Source organism: Rhinopithecus bieti, unplaced genomic scaffold (genome assembly GCF_001698545.2).
Source record: "Rhinopithecus bieti isolate Rb0 unplaced genomic scaffold, ASM169854v2 scaffold_1252, whole genome shotgun sequence".
NCBI classification, from domain to species: domain Eukaryota; kingdom Metazoa; phylum Chordata; class Mammalia; order Primates; family Cercopithecidae; genus Rhinopithecus; species Rhinopithecus bieti.
Window position 1 is genome coordinate 458334 of NW_016803479.1, and position 8223 is coordinate 466556.

Consider the following 8223-nt stretch of genomic DNA (forward strand, 5'->3'; position numbering starts at 1 on the left):
AAAAAAAAAAAAAAAAAAAAAAAAAAAAGAAAATGTACCTAATAGTTTATCTGCAAAGATGCATTGACTATGATTTCATCCTCTTACTTCAGGAGGGTAACAGGAATGTATCTTTCTGGACATGGAAATGAGAAAACATTCCTTCTGCTACTCTCTGGTTGGTTCAAACTCAAATCGTGATCTGACTGAAGAGTCATTCCTAAGAAAACCATAGAGGCACAATTTTCCCTTTTGCTCTCAAAGAACTATAGAGATTAGTTATTACAAACACTGTTCAACTGAAAAGAGTAATAAATCAACACAAATTTATTGGATATCTGCCTTTTCAAGGAAATTGACTAGAAACCGTTTGACATTAGGTGAGGGAATATTATATATTTCTAGTGTTGTACTACATATTTTTGAAAGAAGAAAGTTCAACATATTTTATGAGAAGCATAAATTTCTTTTTGAAATATATGTAGAAATAGCTAAGTAGATTGAGAAGAGCTGTTAAATATGAACATACAGCATGATCATAAACAACTATTTTGGTGGACTAAACAATGCAAAAGAAGCCGTCTTGTATTCCCTCGCTGTTAGGGCAGGCATGCACAGACTGACATAGAAAGAATCACTGTTACTAATAGGAACTTCAAGGGACTTATTTCTAAAGAAAATTGATTTTAGAAGAAAACATGTCCAATTCTTTTAGTTTGAGAAACTTAATACTCTAGCAAACCTAGGCAGAGCAATCAAGAGAAAGTATGGTCTGAGAATGCTGATATGACTTCAAAACTCAGGTTTGCATTCACATAAAGAGCATTAAACAAATTTTTGATGAAACAAATCTTCGTTTGAGTCATAGGTTAAATGCAAGATAGCAAGATGTTGGAAACGTTAAAACTTCAGAAAAAGTTTCATAAAATTGTTAAATTACTAGTAATCCTTACCTAAGATTATTTATTTATTTATTAGTTGTTTTATTTGATTAAAAATGAATGAAAATAAATATGCTTTAGTATTTTGGATTTAGCTGAAGCTCCATATATCCTGGTGGTCGCAAATTCTTTGAATAAGTAGCCACAGTTATTCCAAATGTTAGCAACATTTATAACGAAACAAGAAAGCTAAGTAAAATAACCTTAGCTAAAACCTACAGTTCAAACACAGAGGAGTTTATCAACAGAGAAAGAAAATTGAGTTTATCATTAGTCTTCAAAATGTTGCAATTTTACAAGTGTCTTTCTCTTTATATATTTGTCTCTATCCCTCTAATATTGTACAACTACCCTTTCATATGGAAAAATCCTGATTATTCTTTAAAACTGTGCTCATGTATATTGATTCTCTAATGGTTTTCTAAAGTTCCTTTGCCTCCGCTGGTATAGATTTCCAACATCTACTCATTTGACATCTATCTATTTTCATCTAGAAAGTGTAGTTACTTTTTATTATATATTTTGTTTACCCAGATTTGAAAGTTTTTTCCCTTGGGGGCAGAGGGAGGAATCCCCATCTTCTAGACCAAAAGTCTTGTCCCAGCGAATAAGACTGGAATTTAAAATCTGTAATTTTAAATAACTGGTTGGATGTAGCAATGCCACAAGAAGTGATGTTTTAAGTAGCATATAATTTAATGACTAAGGCCAGGCATGGTGGGTTATGCCTGTAATACCAAGGCTATGGGAGGCCAGGCGAGAAGATTGCTTGAGGCCAGCAGTTCAAGATCAGCCTGGGCAGCATAAAGAGACCCCCATCTAAAAAAAAAAAAAAAAAGCCAGGTGTGGTTGCATGGGCCTGTAGTCCCAGCTACTTGAGAGGCTAAGGCAGGATTGCTTGAGCCCAGGAGTTCGAAGCTGCAGTGTGCCATGATTAGACCCCTGCACTCCAGCCTGGGTGACAGAGCAAGATCCTGTCTCTAAAAATAAATAAATAATAATGTAATAATTTAATATATTTCAATACCTCAATAATCTACTAATGAGTTGGCCTGTATCAGTGGCTGTTCATGTCCTTAGCTGCTTAGTTGCATGGACAGAGCTTTTACTTTAAAGAAAGCAGACATTTTTCTCCAGAGGAAAGAGAAGTGCTTGGGAGACAAAAGCAATATAAGGAGGTGATTAATGGTAGAAGCTGGAAGTTAGATAGATGGGATGGAATTCTAGCTTTACTACTTACTAGTTGTGTGAATTTGGACAATTTGCTGATAAAATTGACAATGAATTTACCTTTTGAGACTACTGAATTCTCTTTAAAGAAAATTTCATCAAGTCAATGTATAAATGATAATCCCAACTTACAACAAAGTTTTGAAGAAAATGACAGCCCTTTCCTGTAATATTTGGGAGACACTGCTAGATATATTATATCACAAAACATCTTAAAAATCCTGTTGGACTATGACTACCTTTTTGTCAAAACTTCCACCCTTTATGGTTACTCACACCTCGATGGGTATTCTCACACCTCTCTCAGTTTCCCTCAATGTATCTTTTTTTCAAAGAGTTGCAACACTGTTCTTTCCAACCCTCTGCATTCCCTCTTTCCCACTCGTCTGTGTTTCTCTGTCTCATGTAAAGCAACTTATCCTTCCTTTGGCTTCCCAAATTCTCTTCCTCAGACTTCACCTTAGCATTCAGCAGAGCAAAGCTGAGTCAAGCACCTTGTGAGATATATTAAAGAAGCAGGGAAGCCATCCTCCTTAGAAAGCAGAAGAGGGCAATGTAAGTGTTTACCTATTTTGTGTCCTGTTACATTTAATCTCTGTTAGTGTAATTTACCTCATCTGTAATGATAATAGTAGGACAGTAAACACCTCCTAAAAATGTTATCAGTGTTTTGAATGTGATAATGCATACAAGGCACGTTATTATTATTACACAAAAGAAATCAATACATTAGCTATATAATATTTTGTTCAATGGCTTTCATTGATTTAGTGGATGTTTCCTATCCATTCCAGCATGTGTTTACCTGGCCTACTAAGACTCCCCCACTAACAAATCCCTTTAAACTTGTGGAAGTCATCTTCATCTTTTGTCTATACCTTACTTCCACATCTCTAGGTTCTTGTTTTTTTTTTTTTTTTTTTTTTTTTTTTTTTTTTTTTTTTTTTTTTTTTTTTTTTTTAATTGAAGGGCACCTGGAAATAGAGTAGAAACCAAATAATTTTCTATGCCAAGCAGAATGCCATAAATTTTCAAATAAAATCATCACAGTCTCAGAAAAATTCAATACACTTGTGCCTCCCTCCTATAATCTGAATTTTCTTACAATCAAAATAACTCTTTTAACACAAAGTAAAACATCTTCTCAAACACAAATATCTTCTTTTGGAAAGTACATGAGGTTTGAACCTTCATCATGATGTTGGTTAGCTATGAATTTTTAGGTGACTTATTTAACCTCTTCCTCTATTTGGTTAACATAATGAATCCTATTTTTAAAAAATCGTCGGTTGCCCAAACTTTGTGTATATGTCAATTGGTTATCTAGAGAAACGCTTCCATTTATAGATTGCTAGCATGCTTCAAGTACAAAACTTATTCCAGTGTATTGACCTAGATTGCATATCCAAGGCAACCTAATTTCTATGCATTTCAGTTGAATAAAAATGGTTAACAAAGTATATTTCTGTAGATTCAGTGACCATAGTTTCAGATCTTTTGATAAGGTGAACTAAGATTAAAGTGCACTGAAATACGTAGAAAAGCCCAGAATTAACAAGACCTTCTCTACATTGTACATGTGCCAATATAAATAGGTAATATATAAGAATAGTTCTATATTTCTTTTTCTCTTTCAGAAGACAGATTTACTCCAATTTCATGGCTTGTATAGCTTGATGATTCTGCTTGATAGATTATACATTTGATTATATTCCAAATACAGTTTCTCTACATTGATAACCTGAAATGAAATATCATTTCCTTCTAAGTGAAAGAAACTAAATATATCTTCTATTCTAATTGTTAAAATTCTTTAAGAAGGCATGAAATCTGTTATCCAGGTGCTCTAAAGGGATGGCTCAATGTGAAAATAATTCGTACCTCAATATTTTATTGCTTAAGCAATATTGTACGATTGTATCTCTAAAAATATAATTTGAAATGCTGATTTTATTTTTTATTTTGGTTGAGATGTATATTGATTTTATTCAAATAAAATGTACTCTACAATTGAGAAATTGTACTATCTAACAAAATTAATGTGGCTTAATTAACTCTTTTAGAGTTAGAATTTTTTTTCTATTTTTTCAAGTACTTGTTCTAGATAATAGTAAACTTTTACATATTAAATGGAAACCCATAATGTTTAGATATATTTGTTTCAAATAAACCAAAAGCACTGAGACAAAGAAAAGGAAATATTGTTCACTCTGTCTTTCCATATTATTGGTACACATTATAAGTTAGTTATCTTTTAATTAGAAAAGATAAATCAAATAAACATGAAAAATGATCAGAGTCTAAGCTTATTTTATTGATTAAATCTTGATTACATTGCTCAGACTTACAAACCTTATGCAAATTTTCTTAGAACTTTTCAAAATTAGCTTGAATCGTATCTGAAAATGTTAAGGAGAAAATTTTGTCTTTTTTCACTTGTGATTGACTTGATTAATATATTCTCCCAACAGTAATCATTTATTTATATGTCTTCTACCAATAATATTCTCTATCTCTAAACCTTTAACTCTCTGAAGAGTGACCCCTAATAATTCAACACATTGAACTGTGCATTGCAAAATCTTGTCTTCACCAAACAAGCAAAGTGCTCCAGAACCCAAATTATAGACTAGCATATGAAAACTTATTAGCAAGTATCTTCTACTACCGGTCAGATGTGTGACCAGAATTGTTCTAATCAACTCTGGACTTTCAGCCAACAACTTAATAAAGGAAGGTAGCACGGAAAGTATCCATGTTATAGGTTCATTTCTCAAATCAGAAGCAGAATTATAGATTCTGGGCTTGCAATTGGAGAAAGCCTGCTTTCCAAGAGAAAAAAAAAAGAAAAAAGCAGAATTGTAGATTTTGCTTCTGATTTGAGATCTGGGATAGTACCTATAGAAGTGGTGAAATAAGTGGGTTTGCAATTACACTTAATTGGTTTTACTCTTGATTCTGCCACTTACTGGCTATTTGATCTTGAACAAGTTGTTTAAACTTCCTAAGCATTAATTGTCTTCATCTGTAAAACTGATAAATAATGATGCCTATGTATAAGGTTGCTATGTAGGTTAAGTGAGATAATGCAAGTAAACCGTGCAATATAATGCACATACAAAAAGCTCAGAAGTAATGCAATTAAGGTGTTTAATAGTATGTAAAGCATTTAGTGTTAATAGGAAAAATATTTAGTATGATGCACATCATAAATTGAAGAGCTAGTAGAATCAAGTAGCTATTATCTAGGTATTATTACATTTTTGTTTACTTAAATATATATATAATATATATATATATATATATATATATATATATATGCTTTTCTCAGCTCACTGCAACCTCTGCCTCCCAGGTTCAAGCAATTCTACTGCCTTAGCCTCACGAGTAGCTGGGATTATAGGTATGTGCCACCACACCTGGCTGATTTTTTGTATTCTTAGTGGAGATGGGGGTTTCACCATGTTGACCAGGCTGGTCTTGAACTCCTGACTTCTGGTGATCTTCCTGCCTTGGCCTCCCAAAGTGTGAGGATTACAGTCATGAGTCATTGGTGCCTGACGATGCTTTTCTCAATTAATCTTTTTCTTCTAGGTATTTGTGGCAGGTTGGATTCTGTGGAAGCCGATTCTGAGAAAGAGATTAAAATGCTAGGAGTTTATTAGGAAGTACAGTCAGAGTCAGCACCTACAGAAGAAAGAGATAGAGATAGGACTGGGAGGTGAGAGAAGCTCTTGCTGGCATGCAGTCTCAACAAGGTTTCAACCAATTATATGAGAGCCCTGGAGCCATTAATAGATGGCCCTTCAGTGGCCTTTTGTTGTTGGGAGGAGGCTGAGTGTCCAGACTTTTATATTAACCAGGCATTGGATGTAGGTTTCTTCAGGAAGGAGATGTGACCTTGAACAATGCATGGCTCTTCAACTAAGGGTAATTTTCTGAGATTTCCTGAAACATATAGTTGAGCATTATCTTCCAGGAGGACTCCTCGCAGATGGGAGCACAAGTTCTTCTGTCCTGCAGGGGAATCTAAGCAGCCAAATACAACAATTACAATTATATACTTCCTCATAAGTTATCTTTTCTGGGGAAGATAATTTGCTTTTTTGTTTTATATTTAATAACTATCAATGGCTGTTCTTTTGAAATCAATTAATAAAAGGAAAGTTTGCTAGTAGGAGATGTCACAGAATTCATGAAAGCCCTTTGACAATTTGCTATGCCTCTTGGATATACTGGGATTGGATATAGTGATATGCACTATATCCAACAGTGGATATTTCCTTCCTTTCCTTCCTCCATCCCTCCCTCCCTCCCTCCTCCCTCTCCTCCTCCCTTCCCTTCCTTCCTTCCTTCCTTTCCTTCCTCCTTCCTTCCTTCCTTGCTTCCTTCCTTCCCTCCCTTCTCTTCCTTCCTTCCTTCCTTCCTTCCTTCCTTCCTTTCTTTCCTCCTTCCCTTCCTTCCTTTCTCTTTCTTTCTTCTTTCTTTCTTTCTTTCTTTCTTTCTTTCTTTCTTCTTTTCTTCTTTCTTTTTTCTTTCCTCCTTCCTTCCTTCCTTCCTTCCTTTCCTTCCTTCCTTCCTTCTTCCTTCCTTCCTTCCTTCCCTCCCTCATAACCTCCCTCGCCTCCCTCCCTCCCTCTTTTCCCTTTCTTTCTTTCTTTCTTTCTTCTTTCTTTCCTTTCTTTCTTTCTTCTTCTCTTTCTTTCTTTCTTTCTTTCTTTCTTTCTTTCTTTCTTTCTACTTTCTTTCTTTTCTCTCTCTCTCTTTCTTTCTTTCTTTCTTTCCTTCTTTCTTTCTTTTCTTTCTCTCTTTCTCTCTTTCTTTTTCTTCTTTCTCATATTAGACATCTAAAACTCTTGTTATTGACAGACAAGCAAGACTGAATTAAAATGGAACTTATGAAGTAAATAGTAAAGAAAACTTGGGGGTAAGTAAATAATTAATTTTTTAAAAGGAACTATCATTATTTAGCCCAGAGAAGAAACTTTTTGTAGGGTTGGAGGACAGAGATGTGCCATCCTCCTTACGTGCAGGAAGGATAAATCATTTGATTTTTGTTTAATAACAGGTGGAACTTTAGTAAGAATAAGGTAGGTGGTGTGTGCATAGAGCAAAATAATGGAACAAACCAGAAACCTAACTGTTTGATTTGAATGTATTTCGTTACAATGTTTTGGTAACATAAAGAGAAAAGGGAATTTATGAGAAAGATATTTGTTTAAAACCTATCACCATAATACAAAAAGGAGTTGGAAAATCAAGTCACACAGCATCTTTCAGGGTTTCTATAGAAGTTTAACTTTCACTCAAGAGAAAAGCCATTAAAGCAATTTAGCTATGACTCAACATAATATTTCTTACTCTCAAATCTGCATTCATTGGGAGAAATTGTGACTGACTCAGATTCAGTGAGGTGTCTATTTCTAGATTAAATAAGGGTAGCAGGTGGGCAGGATCATGTTAAGCTCATGGAGAAGCTTTCTTGTGGGCAATGGAGGGCTCCATCTTAGCAATCAATTCTTCTGTTTACTACTACTCCTCAAATAGGGAGACTATTTTACTTAGTGTATATAGGCAAATATCAAGGGTGTGTGTGTGTGTGTGTGTGTGTTATAAAATGGAAGTAACTAAAGGGAAGACATTTTAGATATATGTTATTATAAAATAAGATAAATTCCCATGCATTTGGGATGATTTAAATATGTTTCCTTATAAAATCAAGAAAATGGGCTGATTTATATGATTTGCTTCAATATACTGGATTTATAATTGGAGAAGGTCTGCTTTCCAAGAAAAACATTGTGTGAGTATATATTTATTTATACATACGTGTGTGCATGTATTTCTATACAATTTTTTAAATCTCAGAATAACATTGCTTATCACCTATTCAAGATACAATAAGGCTTAGTATTTTTCTTTAATATACTTGATAAAGTATCCATATCCTTCATTATTTTGATGCCTACTATATTGGTCAAGTAGCTGTGCTATGTCAGTTGAGAATTAATATGGACTTAGTTTAGAAAAATAATACCTAAAAATTTGGCAGTTGGCTGACTACCAGTCAATG